The sequence below is a fragment of the Pipistrellus hanaki genome (genome assembly GCF_964339955.1).
Source record: "Pipistrellus hanaki genome assembly, chromosome: 1".
Taxonomy (NCBI): domain Eukaryota; kingdom Metazoa; phylum Chordata; class Mammalia; order Chiroptera; family Vespertilionidae; genus Pipistrellus; species Pipistrellus hanaki.
The window spans coordinates 127,729,521-127,756,159 of NC_140503.1; the positions used below are offsets into that span (position 1 = coordinate 127,729,521).

The 26,639-nt window shown below is 42.4% G+C and overlaps 1 protein-coding gene across 3 annotated transcripts in view; it reads right to left on the reverse strand.

Annotated features, from left to right (window-relative positions):
• The window catches only part of FAM107B (family with sequence similarity 107 member B), a gene marked incomplete at its 5' end in the record, with an annotated part of 241,681 nt that overhangs the window by 56,001 nt on the left and 159,041 nt on the right, over positions 1 to 26,639 (reverse strand). Inside the window, one exon of one of the 3 annotated variants that reach the window (XM_084868850.1) lies at positions 22,724 to 22,952. The exons of 1 other annotated variant lie outside the window; for it this stretch is intronic. Of the gene's footprint in view, positions 1 to 22,723; positions 22,953 to 26,639 lie in introns of those variants that run through there. One more of the 3 variants, XM_084868851.1, reaches the window with a different exon arrangement.

Consider the following 26,639-nt stretch of genomic DNA (forward strand, 5'->3'; position numbering starts at 1 on the left):
TATCCAACTAAAAACACACAAAGGCAAGAGAATTTCAAAACCAAGCTGGCTACTCAATACCTTACATTAAGAGGTAAGAAGGGGATAAAATTGTTTGTGATCTCTAGTTCTTTTCAGAAAAGATTTAGAGTACCTCAAAATAAAAGTCAGATATGCAACTAGATAAATTGAATTTAAAAGTCAAGGCCATACTACAGAAGAAACAGCAAAAGCATGACATGTTCAAGATAACAATTCCCAAATCTGAGTATTAAAAGTGGTTTTGAGCTTCCTAGTGGCCAAAAAAAAAAAAAGTAATATCCTTTTCTTTATGAAGGAAAAAATAATAGCATCCCATCTTCCTTTTCTAGAGAAAAAAAAAATCATAGCATGTGGCATGAGGGTCTAAAAGTTCCCCACTTGGGACCTTACACAAAGACCAGTGAGAACAGTGTGAATAATATCCTTTATTCATTTACCTACAAATAAAAAGTTCACAGAACCACATTGCTATTTTCTATTAAAACAACCTGTTAAAGGCAAAAAGCATTCATTTTAATTTACTAAAAGAAAATGCTACCTGATCCTCCTCTTTGGCCTCCAAAATATGACTTCATACCAAGATGGAACTTAATGTATTCTGCAGAATTTTCTTCCCAATATATTCTTTCACATTGAGAAGACATATGATTCAGTAATCCTAGATGTTTGAAGGCCACAGAACTCTTACCCTGTGTTGCTGCTTTGGAAATATAGTATGAGAAGCCATTTCACCAGAGCTGTAAGCAGAGTCTCTGTCACTGGAAACTGGTCCCATGGACTTTTATGTTGTAGTGGTAGGGTGAGGGGAGAAGGAAGACAGGCAGAAAACAAGAAGCATACACGCTATCTGCAATAGATCTGGTGAAGTGTCATGAGGACAAATAAAGCAGGTCAGGAGCTGTTTTTTTTAAAACCCTGGGTAAGTGGGAGCTTGGCTTGTTTAGGAAAAGCAGAACCGAGGCCAATGAGGCTGGAGCCAGCAAAAGAGGAAAGTGGTTGGAAACTAGGTCAGGGAGGCAGCAGGGGCAAGACCAGCTTCTGACTCACTCAACATTTGAAGATATAGTTGATTTAGGTTGCACAGTTCCATGCCACTGAGCCTCAGGGAAATCAACTGGCCTAAAAGATGCTTACAGCCATCAGGAGGGTCCCAGGGGACACATAAGTTGGACTTCACCTGCAGCTGTCCACATCAGCAGTAGTTTTGAAATCAATGCCCAGTCACTATAACAAGACATGCTATAGGGACTTCAGAATAATTGTTTCAGATGTGTAAAATCGTTGAGTTTTAGTTTTGGCATACTGTTGACACATTCTTTGTGACAGCAGTTAAAACTCCCGGTTATAGTATGTTAGACTAACACTCTTCAACCACAGAGCATATTCTCGTCATTTCATTTACCACAGGTTACCCGGGTTTCCCTGGGACACTCCAATTTCAAATACTCTTCTTTGCTGTCCCCCAGAAATGCATGCTTAGCTCTCAAATAGTAGACTGTAGTCATAATTAGAGAATATACATTGACCATCCCTCTAGGAGACAGAAAACGTGCTTCTAAAAACAGTACCAGAGCCCTAGCTGGTTTAACTCAGTGGATAGAGTACTGACTGGCCTATGGAATGAAGGGTCCCATGTTCGATTCCAGTTGGGGGCACATGCCCCAGTTTCAGGCTCAATCCCCCAAATGAGGTACACAGGAGGCATCTGGTCAGTGATTCTCTCTCATTATTGATGTTTCTATCTCCCCCTTTTCCTTCTTCTCTGAAACCAATAAAAATGTTAAAAAAAACAAAACAAAAAAACAACAAAACAAAAACAAAACAAAAAAACAGTATCAGGGTATTTAGATATATGGTTTTATCAATAACATACCCACATTTTTTTTAAGTGGGTATGAGTGCTTACTATATGCAGATACATTGCTAATGGATTAGCTGGGTTTTTATAAAATTCTACTAAGGTGTATACTATTACTATTCCCATTTTACCGATAAAGCTAACAAAATGCAGACCCAGAAGGTGAGTCCAAATGGCCTGATTCCAGGGGCTGTCAAATCACACTACCTCTCTACTAAAAGAAACTGGATAGAAAAGAATTACTCGCTGACAGATGTTACCCAGGGACAGAGTGGAGGACATATCCTTTTCTATTTTGCTAATAAGATAATCTGTGTGTTATTATCATCCAGAATCAATACTCTTATTGAGATATATGTAACCCAGAGCTAAATACACTACAGGAAAAGAATCTACTGATCTTAGAATATTTCTGATCTATCCCCATTTTACTGATAAAGGTAACAAAATGCAGAGAATATGCTCAGTGACAAATGATATGAAATATAAAACCACAGCATGGACCACAGAACTCTGAAAACAGGATGCAAGCTCACCTTCCTGGGCATGAAACCACCCACCTACCAGCTGCCCTTCTCTCACATGTTTACATTATTTCATCTATGGGAGGTCACAAGCTTGTTGCATAGCTCTCAACTGCTTTATTATTTTTTAAAGGAGTCATGGAAGTCGTGGCCTGACATCCCACCCAAAGCATAAAGATATGGTGGGGGGATGGAGGAGAAAGAAAAGGCTCAGTCCAACCAACTTGCACATTTAGTTGTCAACATCAGCTGCCACAAAGGAAAGGGGAAAGTTCAGAATGCAAGATAGCAACAGGGAAAAGGAAAACACACACATCATCTTCCACTCGTGGAACAATCTTCTGCATTGGGACATGGCTGGGCCTCTGTGCAGTGTACCACAAGGCCACTTCTTGGGGTCTAGGGTCTGGAGACACAATTACAAAGATAATGCTTTCCCCTAAAATTGTGGTCAGCAACCTGCGGCTTGCGAGCCACATTCAGCTCTTTGGCCCCTTGAGTGTGGCTTTTCCACAAAATACCACAGCCTGGACAAGTCTATTTTGAAGAAGTGGCATTAAAAGAAGTTTAAGTTTTAAAAATTTGGCTCTCAAAAGAAATTTCAATGGTTGTACTGTTGATATTTGGCGCTGTTGATTAATGCGTTTGCCGACCACTGGCCTAAACATCTGTTGTTGTTGTTTTTGTGTGTGTGAGAGTACACACACACACACACACACACACACACACTCTAGAGGCCTGGTGCATGAAATTCCTGGGGGACCCCTCCCTGCGTGTCCTCGGGGAGGGGTCCCCCAGCCTGGCCTGTGCCCTCTCACAATACAGGAGCCCCACGATTGATCACCCCAAAAAGATGGGTCCTGCCCACCCATCAGGGGCTTCTCCATAAATTGCCCCAAAGAGGTAGACCAGAGCTGAGTGGTCCCCCCTCTGTGCCATGTGGAGCCATGGGACTCCCCCCCAGACCTGGCCACATGGAGACACAGGACCCGCCTCTGCGCCACACATGTAGCGTCAAGCCCCTGCCCACCCATGCACACACGCAGCCCCATCCAGGCACACCCACCCGTTGTGCACACAGCCTCCTGGTGATCGCTCATTGCGGTGTGAGGGTGTCATGGAGGAAGGGCGTGATGACCACATAGGCTTTTATTAATAGGGTGTTTGTGTGTGTGTGTTTCATGGCAAGTCCTTAGGAGGAAAGGGTGTGTGGATGTGGATGTGTGGGAATGTGAGTGTGTGTGTTTCAAGAGAAGTCCTTAGGACGGAGGGTTTTAGGCTCAGAAAAGATGGGACTAAAGTGATCCAAAAATGGAAGTAAAATATGCTTTTAAAAGGAACTCCTAGCTACTCCTACAGATCTCAGATGCTGACACAATGAGTCTGAAACAAAGACTGACTGAAGAGGCCAAGCCCTCTTTATGTGCTTTATGACAAAAGCCAGCCCAGTCCCATCTAAACAAACAGCAACACTCAGGGTCCAAATCTGCTCCCTCAGTGAGCCACCCAGAGCAGCAGCAGTAACATAGGAAGTACTGGCTCTCCATAGGATGCGATTAGGAGGAGGGTCTCCATTCTCAAAATTTCCAATCAAAGTCCATGATCAAGTGACCACAGTGAAACCCAAGGTAGAAAGCACTTCCCAGCAGGGCAGAGGAGCCCTGCTTCCTCATCCCAGGGCCACGCCCCTGCATCATAAACAAAGCAATCTCAAAGCACCAGTTGGAATCCAAACCAAATAGCTTATGCAGAACCTGGAAGAAAAGATGGACTCTTCTTCTGGGGATTGGAGCTCTTACCAGAAGGGACAGAGAACCCAGGCCAAAGGGAACAAGAAACACACGGGGACTGCATTACCAACAACACAGGGCCCTGTTCACCCCACCCACCTACCTCCAATCCCTCACACCTCCATTTCCAAGAACTCAAATAAGACTTCCCAAAACTCTTCTAACCAGGCTGACCAGTAAAGAGAGGCAAAGCCTCATCTCCCTCCTTTCCCCCCCTTCCCCTCCCTCACCAGTCCCTGCCACTAAGGACTGGTTAGGTGAGGCTCCTGCACCCCAGAGAGCTCAGGGAGGGAACAGTCTCCTGAGAACCCCAGGCAGAAGTGCAATTACAGATGCTGCGGGGTGTGATTGTATTAAACTTTACAGCACTGGTAGATTACTGCCAAAACACAGTCATTGAAAAAAATACACCAAGAGAAAAAAGAATGCTGAAAAATGTAATGTGGAATATTCTTCAGAGTTCAAATAATAAGGAAAGAGAGAGCAGCCAAGCTCCCCTGATGAGGCAAGTAGGCCATGGGCTTCCCTTAGAACCTCACATCAGACAAACCTCTGCTAAGGATCTTTATTCATACACATAACACTAACTTGAAACTATGGATATGTTTGGAGGATGGAAAAATATTTGTCAGCCAGATGGAATGTGGATGAAGGCTCTACTAGTAATTACACCTGGACAAAAAAAAAAGATAGGAGCCAAGCTCACCCCAGGTAAAACAAAGGGGTGCCCACCATGTGTGTGAGGTATCAACCAGGGTGGCCCACTCTCCTGCCATTAACTGCTGACCCTGGACCCCTCTGTTTGAGGGTAGAGTGCTTCCCTCACTCAGCAATCAATTCCCGTGTTTACAGGAGCCCATGAACCAACAAATGAACTGAGTGAGAGCCTTTTACTCAGCATCACTGTGAACTCCTGGTTACCTGTGACCTCTGACCTGCTTTTCTCATGCCTGGCTCAGACTCCTAACCCACAGCTTCACTCTCACTTCTAACAATATCCTCCTCCTTCCACTTACATCCTGGTTACTGAAAACTTACCTCTCTAACAGAACACTTCTTGGTCTCTGAGACCCCTACCTGCCCACAGATTTTAACCTCTATTCACCTTGGTCATTGCCATAGACTGAATGTTTATTACCCCCAAATCCAAATGTTGAAGCCCCAATCCTCAATGTGATGGTACTTAAAGATGAGGAATTGGGGGTGGGGGGATGAGGGTAGGTCATGAAGGCAGAGCCCTCATGAATAGAATTAGTGCCCTTTGAAGAAAGATTATCTCTCCATCATGTGAGGACACAAGACAGCCACCTGCAAACCAGTAAGTGGGTCCTTACCAGACACCAAATCTGCCAGCACCTTCATTTTGGACTTTCCAGCATCCAGAACTGTGAGAAATTACAATAGTATTTGTTTTCTAGGGCACCCAGTCTACGGTGTTTGCTACAGCTAAGACAGCCATCCATACCTTTGAGCTCAGAGGTCTCTCCCACTCTCCAATTAGGCCTCAGAGCTCCAGCTTTGGCCCTTCACTAAGGTGATCAGATGTCCCACTTTTGGCGGGACAGTCCCGATATTTAACAATTTGTCCCGCATCCCGAGGCCTTCACCCCAAACTTTCTAACCCGGCTCCCTGTTTTTCCATGGCTCATAAAACTGGCTCAGCACTTCAGATGTAGAAGACCCAGGTGGATGGTACAGGTGAAATAGGCACTCATCCCAAACCTGGAGCAAACTCTGAGTCCTAATTGAATTGATTAGTTTTGTTCTGAGTGAGCAAAACCAATCACATATAAGATTATATCCAGACAGCAGTTGAGGGACAGCACACACAGGGAGAAAACCAGCCTTTACTAACATATGTGCAGGCACTGTGCCAGGTGCTTTACCTGTACTTGGCTGCCTAATATTCACATCGTAGAATGAGATGAGCAAACAAGCTCACAGAGGTAAAAGAACTTACCAAATACCACTAGGCCCACCTAAAATCAGGTATGTGTTCTTTCTAGGACGCCAATGTTAGAACTAATAAATGATAACAAACTTTGAAAAAAGTCTTGTGGGGCATGGTAATGTGAAAAGTATCATTTCAAAAAAAACATAGAAAGAACTCCTATATTGCCGAAACTGGTTTTGCTCAGTGGCTACAGCGTCAGCCTGCAGACAGAAAGGTCCCAGGTTCAATTCAGGTCAAGGGCATGTACCGTGGTTGTGGGCACATCCCCAGTAGGGGGTGTGCAAGAGGCAGCTAATCGATGATTCTCTCTCATCGGTGTTTCTAACTCTCTCTCCCTCTCTCCTCCTCTCTGTAAAAAAATCAATAAAATATATTTTTTTAAAAACTCCTGTATTTATTTATTTAGAAAGAAATTGTATACGTATTCAGTTAGCCTTAAAAGTCACAATGTGGACAACAGATTACATTTGGCAAAGACAGTTATTATACAATTAAATAAATACCTAGGCTTTGGTTTATGTTATGAACAACTATTTTTAATGTTTAATGTTTAATGTTTTCGACACTTTGTACTGGTGTGAATAAGAACTAAGAACACACATCTAAAAAAAGGAAGGTTTTTTAAGGACAGAATTGTGTGAAGTTTTTTAAAAACATTATTACTTTTCTGTAATAAAATCACTATCATTCCAGTAACTAGGAAGTTTTGCTTTTGGTTTTTCTTCTTTTGTGGTGGCAAGTGCCAGCACATGTGGGAGGTAGGATGAGGCAAGACAAGTGAGAGCAAAGAAAACTGTACTCAGGAATCACAAAGAGAGTTCTAGTCCTAAATATACATTAAAGAGCTTTGTAAGAGCTGGTGTCATCAGCATCCCTGAGCTTCAGTGTCCTCTATGAAATCTGAGAGCTCTGTGTTCTAGGAGGCCTCATCCCCCACCCAGTCCTATGACCATTGCGAACATGGGCTGATGACTCGAGTGACACACTGCAGAGAAACCACGAGGTGTGGTTTAAAGAAGACTATCAAGTGAATCATCTATGAGTAAAAAATAATTTACTTCCATTCAAAAAGTCATGGTAATCTACAGGATGTTTGTAGAGAGATCATCTTACAATTATTCTGAAGAAGCTATAAATAGGCAGTATTTGAAATTAGTGAGCTATGTGCAATGGCTCACCAAGAAGCACATGTATTCAATATGCTGCAGACTGTATTTGCAAGCTGTTTGGTTTCTAGCACAAATGGGGAGGGGGCAATTTTGATGGATCCAATCATTACAGATTCCAGCTGTATTTATAAAACAGCAATCTCACAAAGAATTGTAATTTAAAAGCATTTAAAACAAACAAAAGGAGAAAAAAAACTACTTTGATTATATACATAGAAAGCTACAAAACCAACTGTGTTTTTGTTTTACTGAAAATTATTAAAGTCACCAATGGTAGAGAGTACAAGATACATACAAGTGGAGATTTCCCTTGACTTTTTACCAGAGTTCACATTTCCCCTTCTCTGAGCACTCATTTAATGCAGATTATAGAGTCTAATAACCACCTCTGTGGCATCCACTTCAGATTCTGTGTGGGCAGCACAGACAGAGAAAAAAGTGAGTCTATCAGTCTTAAGAAATAAGAGGCTGCCAAATTCAGAAAATCAACACCAAATGCCTTATCCTGTTTTCAGAGGGCTGACTTCTGACCTCCATTGTTCCCCGTCCTTCACCCTTCACACACTTGCTCTCAAAAGTAGACTTGCTCTTTATGAAACCTACCCAGAATGTGACTGAGGAGGAGGGTATGAGGGAGGAAGAAGATAAAAAAGAGACAATGAGGCTCTCATGTAAGAAATTTTGCTTTCCAGACCTAACACAAGTAAGTTCCTTGGTGATGTTTTCAATCTTTAAAGGATAAGTAGTGATTTAAAAAAGAAAGAAGAAGAAAGAAGAAGAAAGAAGAAAGAAGAAAGAAGGAAGAAGGAAGAAGGAAGAAGGAAGAAGGAAGAAGGAAGAAGGAAGAAGAAGAAGAAGAAGAAGAAGAAGAAGAAGAAGAAGAAGAAGAACCACCAAAGGACTTCTTTTTTAAAGCTTTGGGTTGTTATATAGAGTATTTACAAAAGAAGAACCTACCAGTTTGATACTACCTTCGCATGTTTTAAGAGTCCTGAGCCATTGCTGAGGCTGCTCACTCCTACTGTTCACTTTCCCATTTGACTTACTTAGCTCAGTATCCTAGTTGACTGACAGACATCACCTTAAACATGTAAATCTTTGTTGTAGCAGGTATTAGCTAGGGGGAGTGGGGTGGTACAGAGAGAGAGATTTTACCACATTAAGGCAAGAGAAGAATTAAATTGGTTCATGTAATCCAAAGAAGTATTGAACAACTAAACCAAATAAGTCAGGGATCACTGAGTCTCAGGAAACTCTAGACAAAGTCCTGGACCAATGATAGTCATGTGGATAAGAGACACTTTCTAGAAATGGTGTGAATCAGAAACTTTCAGATGTCCCCTATGCAGCAAAATATAAAGTTTACACATTGCTTATAATTTGTAAAGACTTTGTGACATTCTACATGGGAAATCTGGTGTACATGTACTGTGATTATATTTAATAAAATATTGCAATAGTGGGTAATTGGCACATCTGAAATTTTGTCTTCTAATACTAACTTTTTAAAATTAGCTTTATTGTTGAAAGTATTACAAATATCCCCTTTCCACTCTACTTTTAAAGGTTTAAAGTCATTAAGACTTGCAAAAGTTACACCGATATTAAAATATTTCTTCCTCAAAAAAAAAAATCCTGAATCATCTATCATCTAAAAGCTCTTTTAAATGCTAAGAAGCCAAGCAAAAACACTAATTATTTAAATATTAATCATAGCTAGTGTGTCATTTTCCAATAAATAATTTATTTACAATAAATTAGTCCTGGCAAGTTTAATGCAGATCTTTAGAATATATGGAAGGCATTGCAAAGGCAATGTTTAAGGACTATTAAGAATAAGGCATTCCTTTAATAAGATATAATAAAGTTAAAAATAATAATAAAAAGGAAGGAAGAAAGAATTCAAGTGAATGGCAGTGCCATAGAGTGGATAAGCACACATTCTCTGCATTGAATAGCTGAGTTATGAGTGATCTTGAATGTCTCTATGCCTCCGTGTGCTCCTCAGTAAAATGCAGTCAATTATAGTCCTGCATCACATGGTGAGGATCAAAACAACGATGCATCTGAAACATTTAGTATGTGTGTCAGAAACAACTCACATATTAGTGACTGTCATTCCAGAATGAGTTTTAGTTCCAATTCTACTCATAATTAGCTATATGTTCTTGGGCAAGCTAGTTAGCACATCTGAGCATTGGTTTATTGACCAAAAAAACAAGGAGACTAGGTTAAATGATTTCTTGATCTCTATGGCTTCTGCAAGCTCAAACCCCCTTAACAGCACAATATAGTTTATGATTTCAAATTATCTTCAGTTTCTGGTCTTACCTTCTTTATGACTTGGTCATGACCAAGATTTATCTAATATAAGTGTATGGTCACAAAAAAAATCCTAACATATTAGGAAATTTTAAATGATTACTAAAAAAGATTATCTATTATGGTCTCCACCATCATGTGAAATCCTACCTCATAACCTCATATTCTAATCTCTTAATTTAGGTTGGTGCCAGATACCCAAGTTATGTAAACAATAGAATTAGCATATACAGACAGAATTTAATGTCACTGCTAAACAAGACTAATAAAATTAACCTGACATGATTATATTCCTAAAAGATTGTAAAAATGGTACTTAGTTCTGATAATTGCAAGTATCACCAATACTTAGATAAAGCCAGGCCAATCCTTGCTTCTCTATTAATTCTCTAGATGTCCCCATCCTGCATCAATGCTGACCATTTTCCATGTCACCTTGGCCAGTTTAAATTTCATCTCACATGCTATTTGCATGGTCATTAAGAGAGAAGCATCAACAAGCTCTAATGAAATAATTACTTCAGGCAACAGTGCTCAATGGATGCTAACAGACAATTGGCAGAAAGGTGAATGAGGAAATTCACAATGCAAGGATCAAGCTGCCACCCCATCAACCCCAATGTCACTATAAGGCAGATAGACAGACACCTTCCTGAGATGATGAAGTAGGCAATACATAATACCACCAACAAACCAATCTTACCAAAAATTCTGGACATGAAGCTAATCAGGCTTTGGTGCTAACTTACTATTTACAGAAATAGAGACATTAGGTTTAAAGAGAAAACTATCAGTGAAGTCCAGAATGTGGGACAATCTACAAGACAACTGACCTGATTCTTCAACAAATAAATAGCATGGGGAGAAAATATTAAGGGAAGAAGAGATGTTCTAGATCTTAAAAACTTCAAGAGGTGTTAACAGTCCCATGCAATATGTGGGCTTTGTTCAAATCCTGGTTTGAAGAAACTAACTATAAAAAGATATCTTTTAAACTAATATGGATGAAAACGATGCTGGTGAAATGGGGAATTCTATAGATACCTGGGCTGTCCTCCCTTACCCCCCGCCACCCTCCCTACCCCTACTTGATATCTGTTCTGGAACTCCACATTCAGTCACTCACCAACTGAAAGGGCAGGGCCCATCAGCAGAAACTGGCCATCCCCAGGCTCCCAGTTCCACATAGAAACTCTTAGGTAAGAAGATTCAGAAGATTCATGGTTTCTAGAAAAAGAGTCAATTCTTGGGACTATGACTAGTAAGAGGTAACTTACAGGTTACTCCATCAGCAATTTTTGCCAATAGGTTCCTAGCATCTCCAAGTTTCATCTGAAATCCATTCATGTAAAAAGCATAAAATGTGCCCTGGCTGGTTTGCTTGGTGGTTATAGAGTGTTGGCTGGAGGACCAAAGGGTCAAGGGCATGTACCTCATTGCAGGTTCAATCCCAGGTCCCTGTCAGGATGCGAGCAGGAGGCAACCAATTGATCCATCTCTTTCAAGCTGATGTCTCTTCCCTCTCCCCACCCACCTCCCCCACTCCTTCCACTCTCTCTCTAAAAAAAAAAAAAAAAAAAAAAAAAAAAAAAAAATGGGATAAACATCCTCATTCCTCAGGTGAGAACTTAAAAAAATTAAAAAGCATAAAATCATTGTTCTGGGCAGATAGTGGGTATTTGAAACGAGAGAGAAAAAAAAGAGATGGGCAACGATCAATTGGAAACTCAGATTTTTGCATTAAGTTGTGCTCCACCCCAGCATCTCTATTCCCTGGGGCATTTTGGTTTTACAATTTTTTTTTTTTTGTCTACGTTTTTAAAATTATTTTTTTTCTTTTTGTTAATCCTCACTAAGGATAATTTTCCATTGATTTTTAAAGAGAGTGGAAGGAGAAGAGACAGAGAGAAAGAAACACTGATGTGAGAGAGACACATCAATTGGTTGCCTCCTGCACGCACCCAGACCAGGGCCAGGATTGAACCTGCCATCCACGTAATTGTCCTTGACCGGAATCAAACCTGGGACCCTTCAGTCTATGGGCCGATGCTCTATCCACTAAGCCAAATCAGCTAGGGCTATGTATTCCTTTTTAATTGAGGCATAACTTACACACAAAGTAAAAGGCGCACAACAGGCCCTGCAATTAATTTCATTTGGTTTGGCTTTCCAGTATAACATCCCCTTTCCTCAAGACTAGTGCTGGGCAGAAGCACTCCTGGAATGCAAGAAGAAACATGTTGGGACCTGCTTCCAACTTCTGAGCCCTGCATGCTGGTTGCCTGCTCCTATGGCCAGCCAGGGCACACAGACTTAAGTTAAACGAAGTCCAATGGCAACTAACGGTACAGCTTCTTTACTGTATTTTTAAGTCTCCAACTGCCTCCAAATCCTGCTTTCCCAAAGCTACCAGTTCAAGTCATAGGGTTTTTAACCTACTGCTTCCTGGAATGGTCCAATAGGTTTGGAACAATGGTTGCCCCCTTGAGCAAATTTTAAAGCTGGCATTTCACTCAGCATAGCTAAAATTATGAAATTAGCTCTTACCAAGCTCCTTGGTAATCTTTTTAAAAATACAGACCAAAAGATATGAGGTGTTTAAAATCTTCTCCAAATTTTCAGATATTTATGATACATAAAGAATTCCTCTGCAATCGAGAAAATGAACTCTTCCAATGCGAATTTATGTAAATAGGAAAAAATATCATTTAAATTGTTAGAGGACATAATATATTCATATAAAATATATTTACATAAACATCATGAAAAGTGCATGATGCTTAATTGAATGCCATCTGTTAATAAGGCAATAGCCTTAAGACAAAGGTGGCATTTCTGGTATATATAACATTTAAAAGACAACTCAAACACACAAACTCTGCCTAATGACAGAATTATGTTTTTCATTTGGCACCTCCTCATACTATGCCTAAGGAAGCCATTTCACAGATGGATCACTTGAAGACACTATAATTTCCCCATGGCAATGCCAAAATTAAAATGCAGTACCAAATCCTCCTTAAAACAATAATTAAAGACTTACCTCAAAAGTTGATTATTCCAACTGGGATTTCAAACCCCTTCTGAAGATAAGAAGTCAAAGTTTTACAGACACAATTAAGGGAACACAGAGAGAAGGCCCAAGTTTGATCTTCCCTCTTATAATCTTTCTTACAACATTGGGTAAGCTTTTTAATGTCTCCAAGGTTTAGTTTTCTCATTTCTGAATCACTAATAATGGTATTTCTCCCATGGAATGACCTATGGTATTTCTCCCATGGAAGATCACAGAAGGTAATGAAGGAAATCATGCCCGGCATAACAGAACAGGCTAGCTATTACAGTTATCATCCTAAGGCCCATCTCAGTGGAAATCATTTTCACTAGCCCAGAGTATCTCTTTCTGACAGGGCAAAGAATATTCCTTAAAAGGAAATGTATTGTGCAAAAACAATCAATAAACCTCAAAAACATTCTACAAAATGTACAAAGATGGACACAGAAGGCCACATACTATGATTCTCTGTATATGAAAATTTCCTAGAAAAGGCAACACTCAAGACATAGAAGAAATATTAGTGGTTGCCCAAGACAGGAGTGGGAACTGGCTACAAAGCTTAAAACTGGATTGGGGTGATAGTTGCTTACAGCACAAATTTACTAAAAATGATGGAACTGTACATTCAGAAAGGGTGAACTGTATGGTATATACATTATTTCTCAATAAAGCTCTACTAAAGGAAAGGATGTGTTTTGAAAGTGTTTGCACATGTATTTTCATGCCAATCTGTTATGATAGCAAATTCAGATATTTTCCACAGTATAGCAAAAATAGTTGAGCACACAAGAATCAGAGTTGGGTATTAATCCTGAGTTTCTTCCTAGGCCAAACTTCTTACTTCTCTTACCCCGTTTCCACATCTAAAAAATGGAACTCATGACAGTATTAAGGTCAGACGCTATTGTGAACATCCTATATAATAAAAGCCTAATATGCAAATTGTCCCCTAGATTAGGAGTTCAACTGGGAGTTTGACAGCTTGCTATGACGTGCACTGATGGCCAGGGGGCAGGGAGGAACATGGTGGGTGTCCGCAAGGCAGCACTGGCAACAGTTGGCAGTGGAGGCACTGCTGGCCATGATGGGCCCTGACGAGAATAGGACCGCGGCAGGATGGTGGAGCAAATGGGGAAATGGGGGTATCGCCAGGCCAATGCCAGGTGCCAGGAGAGGCTGTGAGACTGGAGGTGAAAGCTGGAGCTGCAAGGCTGGGACCCAATTCCCACAGGCCACCCTGAGGGACCCCACTTATACAAGAATTCATGCACCAGGCCTCTAGTTATTATATGAACTTCCCCAGATTTCCCATATCAGTAAGAGGCACCACCCTTTACCCAAGTGCCAAGGCTAAAAATGTAGATGTGACTCATGATTGCTTTCCCTCTTGCATATTAGCCCCAATCTATTACCAAGTGCTGATGGTCCCATCTTCCAAATATATCACACATCCAACTACTTCCATCCCCGTTCTGACAATATCCCCAGGGATTCATAAGAGCTTCCCACAGCTTCCTCCTGCTTCCATTCTCAGCCCCTCTACAGAGACCACTGCAATCCAGGCCTGAGAGGCATTTATTTTTCAAATCTTTTATTGTTTAAAGTATTACATTATGTCCCTTTTCCCCCATTGACCCATTCTAGTCCCCGCTCCCCCAACCCCATGCCTTCACCACACTATTGTCTGTGTTCTTGGGTTTTTGTATATTCGAATACAAGTTCTTTGGTTGATCTCCTCCCACCTACCAACCCACCCCCACCTTCCCTCTGAGAATCAACAACAGTCTGTTCCATGCTTCAATGTCTCTGGATATATTTTGTTCATTAGATTCACATATGAGTGAGATCATGTGATATTTATCTTTTTCTGACTGGCTTATTTCACTTAGCATAATACTTTCCAGGACCCCTTCATGCTATCTCAAAGGGTAAGAGATCTTTCTGTTTTACAACTGCACAATATTCCAGGGTGTAAATGTACCACAGCTTTTTTATCCACTCATCTACTGATGGGTACTTGAGCTGTTTCCAGATCTTAGCTATTGTAAATCGCACTGCTAAATACATAGGAGTGCATATATTCTTTCTGATGGGTGCTTCTGGTTTCTTAGGACATATTCCTAGAAGTGGGGTCACTGGGTCAAATGGCAGTTCATATTTAATTTTTTGAGGAAACACTATGCTATTTTCCACAGTGGCTGCACTAGTCTACATTCTCACTAGCAGTGCACAAGGGTTCCCTTTTATCCTTGCCAGCACTTATCATTTGTTGATGGTAGCCCTTCTGACAGGTGTAAGGTGATACCACATTGTTGTTTTAATTTGCATCTCTCTGATGTTCAGTGACTTTGAGCATTTTTTTCATATGTCTCTTGGCCATCTGTATGTCCACTTTCTAGAAGTGACAAATCAGGTCCTTTGCTCATTTTAAATTGGACTGTTTATCTTCATTTTGTTAAGTTGTATGAGTTCCTTACATATTTTTTATATTAACTTTTTATCAGATGTATCATTGGCAAATATGTTCTCCCATACAGAAGTGGGCTCACTTTTCATTTTCTTGATGGTTTCCCTTGCTGTGCAGAGCTTTTTATTTTGACTTAGTCCCATTTGTTTATTTTCTCTTCTTTCCCTTGCCCTAGGAGATGTGTAGGCAAACATATTGCTACAAGAGATGTCTGAGATTTTTGCTGCCTATGGTTTCTTCCAGGATTTTTATGGTTTTACAGTTTACATTTAAGTCTTTTATCCATTTTGAGTTTATTCTGGTATATAAGTTGGTGGTCTAGTTTCATTTTTTTGCATGTATCTGCCCAAATTTCCCAACAACGTTTACTGAACAAGAGAGGTATTTATAAACTGGGAGGCAGATCTAATATCTACTATTACCTGCTCAGAAGCATCCCATTGTCTCACCATCAACCAAGTCCAGACCATGGGCAACAGACCCCACATTGTCTGGCCTTTACCCGGACCTCATCTCACATCTCTCCCCTCCACCTAGCTCCATCCACATGGCTTTCCTAGCATTTTTCAAGATGGAGCTCCTCCTCCAGTCTCTGGACAGCTATTTGCACCTGCCTCTGCACAGACAGATGAGAACAAGGTTCACCCTTCCTTCATTCGGATCTCAAATTCTCCTCATCAGAGGGGCCTCACCCCATTGAAAACACTACCTCCTTTCCTGCCAGACACTAACTAGCATTGTCACTATCTGGAATCATATTATCTATGTATTTATTTACACTCTGTTTCCCATGAATACAAACTCCATGCAGGCAGGGATTTTGACAGTCCTACCCACTGCCCTATTCACACACCCACAGAGTCTGGCAGAGTGCCTGGCATATAGGAAAATTTGTTAAAAATTTGCTAATGAATGAAAAAATCTCATAATGCTCTGAGCACAATGCTTGCCAGGTAGGAAGTGCTCAAGAACTGTTAGTAGAAATAAAAATAATGTTATTACATTTATTATTATATTTCAAGGACAAGGATATATGGGAGCCCTTCTAGATTAACTGACTAACCCAGATCAAATCCCAAGTATGACAATCTAGTATTTCCAAAATGCATATGGCCATTCCATGAGTGCAGAATAACCGATGTTAAGGATAAGGCCATTCTTATGCCTTTGCTGCCTCCTTTCACCTTCAAAGAGTCACCCCTACGTGGAAGGTAGTCCTTTGCAGATGAGGAAATAGAAAAACAAATAACCAGCTCGAAAATCATATACTAATAAATGGGGAGTTTGGGCCTAGAATTCTGAATTTTAAAAAAAAAAAAAAAAAAAAAACTAGGCCTCTCTCTTTCCAACATACTACAGTACCCTGGGCCATTAAAAAGGGAAACAACTTTACCTATTTTAAATAACATTAAGTTATAAAGAAAAGAATATTATTTTAAAAAGACTCTCTATATATCCATACCCACAATGGTATTCTTAACTTCCTCTAGAACATGGGAATTTTCATAGATCTATATCAGACATTCATAAATAACTATTAATTATGTATACTGCAGGAGTTTCTAATATGACTGCACGATTTTATAAACTCACTAGAGGCCCGGTGCACAAATTCGTGTATTGGTGGGGTTCCTCGGCCTGGCCAGCAACCTGGTCATGGAAGTTGCCTGGGGGGAGGGGCTGCAGGAGGTTGGCTGTGGGAGCATACTGACCACCAGGGGTCAGCTCCTGCATTGAGTGGCCGCAGGAGGTTGGTTGTGGGAGCAAACACTGACACCTGAGGGCAGCTCCTGCATTGCCCCCTGGTGATCAGTGTGCGACATAGTGACTGGCTGACCGGTTGTTCAGTTGTTTGGTAACTTACTCTTTTATACATATAGATTAGAATGATCAAGCCCAGAGGTCTGAAAAACCTGGATAAAATGCATTTTAACTTTAACACTCACAGAATGTATTGTGTTTCATCTATACAATAAAAGCCTAAGTGACTTGTTACGGTGGAACGACCAGTCGCTTTGATGCGCACTGACCATCAGGGAGCAGATGCTCAACACAGGAGCTGCCCCACAGTGGTCAGTGCACTCCCACAGGGGGAGCACCAATCAGCCAGAAGCTGGGCTCACAGCTGGCGAGTGCAGGGGCGGTGGCAGGAGCCACTCCCGCTTCCGTGGCAGTGCTAAGGAGCAGGAGCGTGAGGTAAGGAGCAGCATGCAGGTGGGCCGTAAGAAGTGAGGGGTCCGGGACTGTGAGAAATGTGGCCTAAGCCAGCAAGAAGACATCCCCCAAGGGGTCCTGGACTGCAAGAGGGTGCAGGCCAGGCTGAGGGGACCCCTCAAACCCCCCCCCCCAAGTTCACGAATTTCATGCATCAGGCCTCTAGTATATTAAAAGAAAAAGTTACACCAGTACTACAGCCCTCTCTCCAATACACTTTATTGTACAAAACTTGTGTCCCAGAATAGAGTAAAACATGCCATTTCTGTTATCTTTACAACACTCCTGAAGGCAGAAAGACATCTGAGAAGCTGGGTGAAGAGAGAAGGGAGGAAGTTCCCTACCCTCCCCCATGTCCCTTATCCTTATTTTAGCATCACTGCTGCTAAGTTATTAAAAATTTGAGTCAAAAGCTCTCTCTGGGCAATGGCACAACACCATAAATACCATGGCCAGCCATGTCAGGGACCGTGTGTTCGGGACTTCATGACCTAGTATTTGCCCTCACCTTGCTGTGGGAGGTATATCTCACTACGTTCATTTCACAACTGAAAGCACTGGGACTTACTGGAGGTCACACACAACACTGGGACCTGGGTCCGAACTCAAACATGTCTGGCTTCAAAGCTTCAAACTGTTCCCCTATACCAACAGTCAGCAAACTCATTAGTCAACAGAGCCAACAATTGAAATTTCTTTTGAGAGCCAAATTCTTCTAACGCCACTTCAAAAGAGACTTGCCCAGGCCGTGGTATTTTGTGGAAGAGCCAGACTCAAGGGGCCAAAGAGCCACATGTGGCTCACGAGCTGCAGTTTGCCAACCATGGCCCTATACCACAGTAAGAAACGTATCCCCTTCCCCAAATGCCACCCTTTAGTCGAGGGTTGTATCCAGTAGGTGTTTCAGTGTAACATAAATCAGCATTGACAACAAAAAAGAGCAATGGAGAGTGAGGTGACAAAATCTTCCCAACTACATGCACTTACAACCAGCCAGGGTGTGGTTAACTGGTCTACCTACATTTTTTTCTATCTTGTTTTTAGAGGAGACTTCTCAGCACGTACTCAACCCAAAAGGATTCAGCATTTTCCCCTTAAAATTTTTCCTCCTAAGGGCTGCTAAGGATTTATGGTTCAGTAGCAGGGATGGCTCCTGCATTCCAAGGCTTCTAAAGGGGATTTCCTTCACACCTCTAAATCCCAAGACTTTGCCATGGGTAGGGAACATTACAGTCACCAAATCATGCCTCCGCCCTACTTCCCTGTGCACACACAGCACTAGAGAGCACAGAGGACGGTTACTGCCCTGCACCAGCTGCCTCATCTTACATGAAGTTTTTGACAGAACCACACTGTTAAAGAGTTCACCTAATGTTAAAGCAATATTCCCTGTTTCTGCACTCTCCCCTGTTTTCCTTCTTGAGTTTGAAAATATAATTTCCCCCACAAACCCATGTCAAATCTTCTCATTTATAAGAGAACCTCTGGTGGTCATAGATGTAGTCAGTTCCCCTCTGTGTAACACTAGTCTTCAAACTTCTGGGAACTCCTCAGAACAGCTCAGGGACACCACGTCTCCACAACTGCCCCTTAGGTTTATCTTTAGTGAGAACTCTGGAACAATACCATAGTTTCCCAGGCCCTCCTCTAGACAAAACTGAACAGCCCAGATCTCACCACAATGCTCTTAATCAGCCCTGAGAAAATACCACTCTTTTCCCTGCAGGCCTCTCCCAACTTCCCCCTCACCTTCCAGTCAGGAACCCAAATCTAAGGAGTTAGCTCTGATTTACATCATTCTTTCTGAGTTACTGTAACTCGCAAAGTGCTACTTTCCCCTCACAGCTCCTAACATAGTTGCCATTAAATAATCTTTGTGTAATTTTGAACAGTTTTTTTACACATCCTGGTCCTGCCATGAGGGTCCTGCATCAGTCTTGTCAATTGCAGTATACCCAATACCCAGTGCAGACACACGGGCAGCTCTAAGTAAATGTTAAATGATGGAGTGAATGAAAAGCAAAGATTTCCCTATCAGCCTTAGAAACAGGATATCCTGTTGTCAACTTAACATGACTAACTGGCAAACTACACCAGCCTGCTAAATTAGTCCATTTCTTTACTGACAGGGTACTGAAATCAGTTATTAGATGGGTAAAAATGTGGATGCCTTTTGGCTGAGTTTTAAGAACTTAGCATAAGGAAAAATTTGTATGGATAGGCCCAGCACTTCTTGCACAAGAAAGACAAACAAAAATAGGCCTAGATTAGATAAGGAAATTACACAAGGAAATGAAGGAAAGTGTCATCAAGTCATCCCAGCACTACAAGGTCCTGGGCTGGGCACACAACATCTTACAGGCACAGCAGCTTTCCCAACGCAATGCATGCCAACAATGAGATGTAAAGTGGATGGTTGCCCACAGCTCCTTTCTCTAGGCTTAAAGAAGGGTAACGACTCCCCGAAGGTATCTAGGGATTTTTACAAGTCCCTGAAATCCAGGTCTCATACAACCGAACTTCCTCACCCACAGAGAATTCTGGAGGGAGGGGGAGACAGGACATTAATAATAACAATAAGCTATAATACTAACCTACTACAGTTCCTCTTTTTTGGAGAAAAGTGTTCCACCCCTTGACCACCTCCAAAGGAAACCAGTAAAAATCTCTTCCACCTTTACCTGTGATATTATTTTAAAGAATTTAGAAATCAAAAGAAAGAAGGAGGGAGGGAGGAATGGTGGGAGGAAGGGCAGAAGGAGGAAAGGCAATGTCTATCCAATTCAGGGATAGGATTTCTCATAGTCCTTCTCTCAAGCACAAACCAAATCTACTTTTAAATGTCCCAGGCATGGACTCTCCAGTCCACAGGGGTATGAGGCTGATCATCACAAATAGCCATAGCAAGACCATCACACTGGACCACTCCAAACTTTTTCTCCTCCCTGTGAGGCAGCATTACAGAAGAAAAATAAAGCAATTGACCTCTGACCTCAGTCCAGCTTAGCTATGCTGCTTACACTGCCCAAGGCCACAGGAGAGGTGAAACCCAAGATTTAGAGATCTGATATGTTCTATTTGAGTTTCTTTTTTTTACTTCTATATGTAGAAAGGTACCATTATTTCAGAAGGAATGCTGATAAGTACAGCAGGCTACATTCTACACCCATTAACTTATTGGTCGTTACTGCACTGCAAAAACACCTCATGTGTGCATGCAGATTAAGAAGCCCCAAATAAGGAACAGGAACAAAAATTGTACCTGACAGTACATAACCACAACTTCCTTCTTTAAATTCTTCTAACTTCAAGAGGTATTGCATCATCCTAATGATCAATCTACTCCTAAACACTTGTCTTCAAGACCTCTTTTTACATTGCACATTGGAGAAATGAAATGCTCAAAAATTTTACAAGTGGAAAATACAAGTATGTAACAACAAAAACATTCAGTGATTAAACTAACATTGAACAACGTGTTGTTTTTTTTTGTTTGTTTCTGTTTTGTTTTTGTTTTAGTTTGTTGTTTTTTCCACAAAGACACATACTCAAAAATACACATGGGGAATGAATCCCACTTATTTACTTTCTCAATGCAAAGTCTTTCAGAAGCAAGCATGTAGTCAGCTATAAAACTACTGCTATTCCTTGTGCTACAAAAAGAGTTCTTTCTACTATATATTTCCTATGAATCTCAATTTTAATTTTTAAATATTTTAAAGCTGATTGATAAGCCATAATACTAACCTACTACAGTCCCTCCAGAGTAGGTTAGTATTATTCAAAAATAGTCAATCCCAAAGTACTACTGAAATCCACAAAACTTTTCTGTCAGTATATTTATTCTTCAAAAGTAAGAGGTATTGCATTTTTTTTTTCCTTTCTTCCCTCCCCTCTCTGTACAGGTATAAGAAAAGATATTTAAGCAACTTGTTGTTATTAATCCTGTTTGAAAGTGGCAAACAACTATTGTAGAACTAAAGTTATTGGATATATTTTAGTCAGATGTGACTGGTAAAGATAAGAATCAGTAACTCCCTCATTCACACACACTCACTCACTCATACACACACCATGGCTGCCAGTCATAAATCAAGCAAAGATGCCTTCATCCTCAGGCTGTTCTTGGTGGTTGGGTACATGAGTAACTTTTTATTTATTGTTTTCACTTTTTTAATAAATATATTTAATTTTAAACTTGAAAGTATTAGCACTAAGAAATATCTAGACAGGCACCCTGGATACTATTTCAACTTAAAACAACTTGGACAGCAAAAATCTCCAAAGCTATGTAGGAGGAACATGTCCAGAGGAGAAAACTAACGTATCTGCAAGCAAGAAATCCTCATCCCACTTTTCTGTACTTCTTTGACTGACACTCATTCTAAGCAAATGACTGCTCTACTGGCATTGACTGAAGTCTTTCGGATGAAGGAAGGGCATGGTCCCTTGCTGCAGACAGTAAGATGTACAATTTGTCCTCTTAAGATGATTCCTGTGCACATTTCAGAAGGGGCTTTACCATTCCCAACCCAGTCTATCAAAACTTAGCCATCAGTATCCATGCCATCCCCGAGAGACCAGGAGATGCTTGGGGAGAAACTGGGAGCCAAAATTTTAGGACTTCTTCGGTGCGGAGGCCACCCTAGCTCCTGGGTGCATTGGCGCAGCAGGAGAGGAGATGTGTCAAAATGGAAAAGTTACTTACAGACTTGAAACAGTGACACTGTCATCTTGAAACCAGCGGGGCAACCCCCCGCGGCCCCTCCTTTGTTTGCCCAGGCGGAGGCTCCCTCGGGCCCGGAGCCCGCGTCCAGCCGCCCGGAGCAGCGAGGAGCCGGCCGGGCACCGCGGGCTCGGCATCTGGCCGCTCGAGGCGCACCCGGTGGGCGGCTCATGCCGCTCCAGCTGGGGTCTCTCCATTTTCAGGGCCGAGAAAGCAACAATGAGAGGATCGGAGCGGCAGCCCGGGTTCCTTTCTCCCTCGTGCCGTCCCCTGCCTGCCCAACACCCCTCTGGCCCGGGATCGCCGCGCCGGGGCCCGCCACGCCCCTGCCCTGCGCCCTCCCCGGGCGAGGCGCAGAGTGACCAGCGCACCCCGCACGCCCACCGCCCCGCGCGTCTCCTCCTCGCGTTCGCAGCAACCCCCGCCGCACGGTCCGCTGTGCTCGGACGGACGGACCGTCACCGCAGAGAAGCCCCGCGGCCAGGCCCGCCGGGGGTCCCGGAGGCCGGGAGCCGGGGGTCGGGGCAAGGCGGGGGTCGCCGCGCCATCTCCCCGCGGACACCCGCCTCCTCCGAGCTTCGGGTCTTTGTGTGCAAAGTAAGTGCGGGAGGCGAACCCACCTCGGCGCGCGCACAAAGGCGCTGGGTTCCCTGGGCGGTGCTCGCTCCGGGGCTGCGGCGGCGCTCCGGGGGCCCCGCGGCTCTGGGCGGCAGCGGCGGCGCGGACGCGGCTCAGACGGCGGCTGCGGCCGGTCCGACGCAGAACAGCTCTTCACACCCCGCGGCCCCGCGCGTCCGAATTAAGCGGCGGGGCGGGAGGGGGCGTGGCCACGCCGCGGAGGCCACGCCCCTGCCACGCCTCCCCCCCTCCGCGCTGGCCTTGGGCCCGCGATCCCTGTGCAGCCCAGAGCCAGGAGAAAGTCTGGGGGTTTGGTTCCGGGAGGTTTTCCTTCTGTGCGTGAGTTTGGTTGGCTTCGGAAACTCTCCAAAGAGAAAGAGGAAATGTTGGAAAGAAAACAACGACGTGTCACTAGATGAGAGAGATGGGAAATCCAAGGTGGCTGGTGGGTGTCTGGCCTCCTCTACTCTAGCCTGTGATGGTCTGCGGGGAAGAAAACTCCGAAGGAGTTGCAGAGGAAAAGGAAACAGATTTGATGTAATTCTACAAATGTCAAGCTGGAGCTTGAAACCCAGGGACCTGGGAATTTTCTCATATTTCTCACCCTCCTTTCTCCTTTCTCCCTCCCAATCAAAAGGTAATTGGATATTTTAATCTGTGCACAAGGAAAAAAGGGTTTGTTTTACCTCTTTTTACTCTAGGTGTTTCTGTGTGTGTGTGTGTGTGTGTGTGTGTGTGTGTGTGTGTTTTGTTTTGTCTGCTCTCACAGTAAATTACTTCTCTACCCAACTCATAGATTATCATCTACCTGAATCTTAGTAAATTCAAAAATGGGTGATACCTGTTTCCGGGTCACAAACAAGGGCAGTAGGTTGATGGGTGTTAGATCAAAAGTGATTTAATTTTCTTGTAAACAGAGTAGTGAGTGTTTATTGGGAAGCTTTTTAGACTAAAACAGCTTGGTCATGATTACAGAAAAGTCATATCAGTTATGGATTTCAATAAACAAATTACTCCTTTAGAGGGCCTGGAACTTCTTAGTTCCCTGAATCCCAACAAGGGGTGGAATCACCAGCCACAGGATTTAGAGAAAAAGAAGCTCCTCTTAGCCCAAGAAAGTGCCCTGTATAAACTCCATCCATGGTGTTTCCCACCAGTCTTCCTTCTCTCCCCTTTGCATTGTGCTGTTTCTGTTCTTGGCAATGGGTTCCCCTGTCACCAAACCAGAACCTTGCATGCAGCCCCGATTTCCCCCTCACTCTTCACATGAAATTCAATTCCAAGTCCTCTGCATTCTACAGGCTGCTTATCCCCATCCCACTGGCACTGCCACAAGTTGACCTTCGGGGTCTGTCTCCACACTGTGGCACTGGTCTCCCAACTCTCCCCAGCCTCCAATCGCATACGCTCTTTTTCTCCAAACTGCTTCCCTAATGACCTTTCCAAGTGCAAACTTACATGGGTTCTTCCTCTCCTTAAATGGGGGTGCCCAAATTCTTTTACATGAGTAAATCCAAGCTCCTAGTACAATACCCCAGAGGTCAGCCTTAACCACACCTGTGAACTCTTCCTACATCCCCCAAGCTCCCAGAACTTCACTCAGCCAGGTGCTTTATTTGCCAAATGGCCCTGCTCTCTTGATATGAAGACTGGATGAAAGAATGTCACCCTTTATACTCTTCCCCGTGCCTTCTCTCTACCCACCATACTTTAACCTCCACCCCTTCATCTCCCAAGAACTTCTCTCTGAGATTCCTCTTAAAAGCCTTCCCTCTCCTGCTCAAACTGAATGGACCTTATCTGTCTTCCCCACACTTGACACAGTCTTGTAATTATTGCATTGCAAAGTTGGTGGATATGGATATATATACATATCTTTACATCTTGCTGCTTAACAAAGTGCCAGGCATATAAGAAGTGTTAGGACTAAATTGTGTCTCACCCCCAAATTCATATGTTGAAACTCCAACCCTCAATGTGCCTATTTGGAGATAGGGCTTTTAGAGAGATGACTAAGGTTAAATGAGGTCTTAAGGGCAAGGCCCTAATCCAGTAATACTGGTGACCTTATAAGAAGAGGAAGAGACACCAGAGATTTCACTCAGCCTGCACACACACAGAGAGGAAGCCATGTGATAGCACAGCTAGAAAGCTGCCATCTGCAAGCAAGGAATAGGTCTCACCAGAAACTAACCCTGCCAGCACCTTGATCTTGGACTTCCAGCCTCCAGAACTATGAAAACATAAATTTCACTGTTATGGGAACCCAAGAAGACTAATAACTAGATGCGCATTAGCCTCTAGTTCTAATCTTGAGAAATCACTACCTATCAACGAGCCTGTAATGTCCCCTCAAAACAAACATCTATGATGCAAGCACAGTGGACAGTGTCTATATATGGTAAGTGAATACACACCCTTTTCCCTGTCCCATGAGAGAAATAGAAGCATGCTGCTTATTCCATAGCCTGAGGTATAAATATCCATAGGCTCTCAGCCATGGCCCTTCTCTTGTATCAGGAAACATAATGTCTCTTAAACCAAAAACATTAAGAAATCAAACATTACTTTGAACTTCTTACATCAAAGCTTCATTAAGAGGCAGGACACCAACACTCATTTATTAAATCCACTGTTTGGTGTCTATTTCACATTGGTAGGATCTTAGGGGGGTTTTGATCCATGAAGGATCAAGTATCCAATTTGGTTTGAGGTCCATATAGTCACTGTGGATGGACCTCAGAAATAAGAACTTTACGGTTATGGACTACAGCAGTATTTATTTTTATATCCATACCATCTACCAACAGTGCCTGGAACATCAGTGCAAGATAGATGTTTGTGGAATGAATAAGCCTGGATTTCTAGGGCACAGCTAGACTCCTCAGGGTTATGCCATGTGACACCAAACTCTCAGCATGAATCTGATGTCCTGTAGATTTTATATTACGGATGTGGACAGGGCTCCAGGAAACAGATCAGGTGGGCCAGTGGCCCAGATACCTAGTGCTCTACATGGTCTCTGGGCTAACACTTTATCAGGTGTGTGGAGGGCTTTTGTGATTTTCCTTCTCCAAATACAAAACAAAGAAAATACTGCTCTGAATAATTTTTGAGTCATCTAACTGATTACTGATGGTAGATTCTCTAATCTCACATAACTGGAACACATACATGATAATTTTTCATCCTATAATACCCACGAGATTACTCATATACTCTGCTTTAGCATCACCCGTTAGCTTTGACATCTAAGGGGCCTTGAAATTCATTTCTAAGGAAAACTGCAGAGAGCAGAGATGAACATTTGAGTACATACTAGTAAAGTGGAGCAAAGCAAAGCAATTTGGAATTTATGTTGTGTGTTTTTTAATGTCCTACTTTAGTCATTTTCCCAATGCACAGTCTTTACTTTTTTTTTTTCCCCTAACCATTATCCTGAAGAGCTCCAAAGAGATAAGAAAAATGTAACAAAGCCCTAGTGGAGAAAATTTATTTCTATGTGAATATTCTTTTGTATCTTAAATTTTGCACTGTATACATGAAATTTGAATAATAATCCATTCAAAAATTTATAATATTTTAATTTTAAAATCATATTTTAAGTCATATTCTTTAATATCTGTATTAGTTATCTTTTGTTGTATAACAAATCACCTCAAAGTGTAATGGCTTGAAATAAGAACTAGTGATTTGCCCACAGTGCTGTGGGTTGGCAACGTGGGTAAGGCTAAGTCATGGCAGCTCATTTTTGCTTCATTTGGTCTTAGCTAGGCTCTACAGTGCATCTGCAGTCAGTTGGGAGGTCAACTGGGGACCAGCTTGTTTTGGGTAGCCTCAAAGTCAAGATGTTAACTGAAGCTATTTGCTTGGCTGCCTCAGATGCCCCTCTCAACTGGCTCACTATGATCTCTTCAC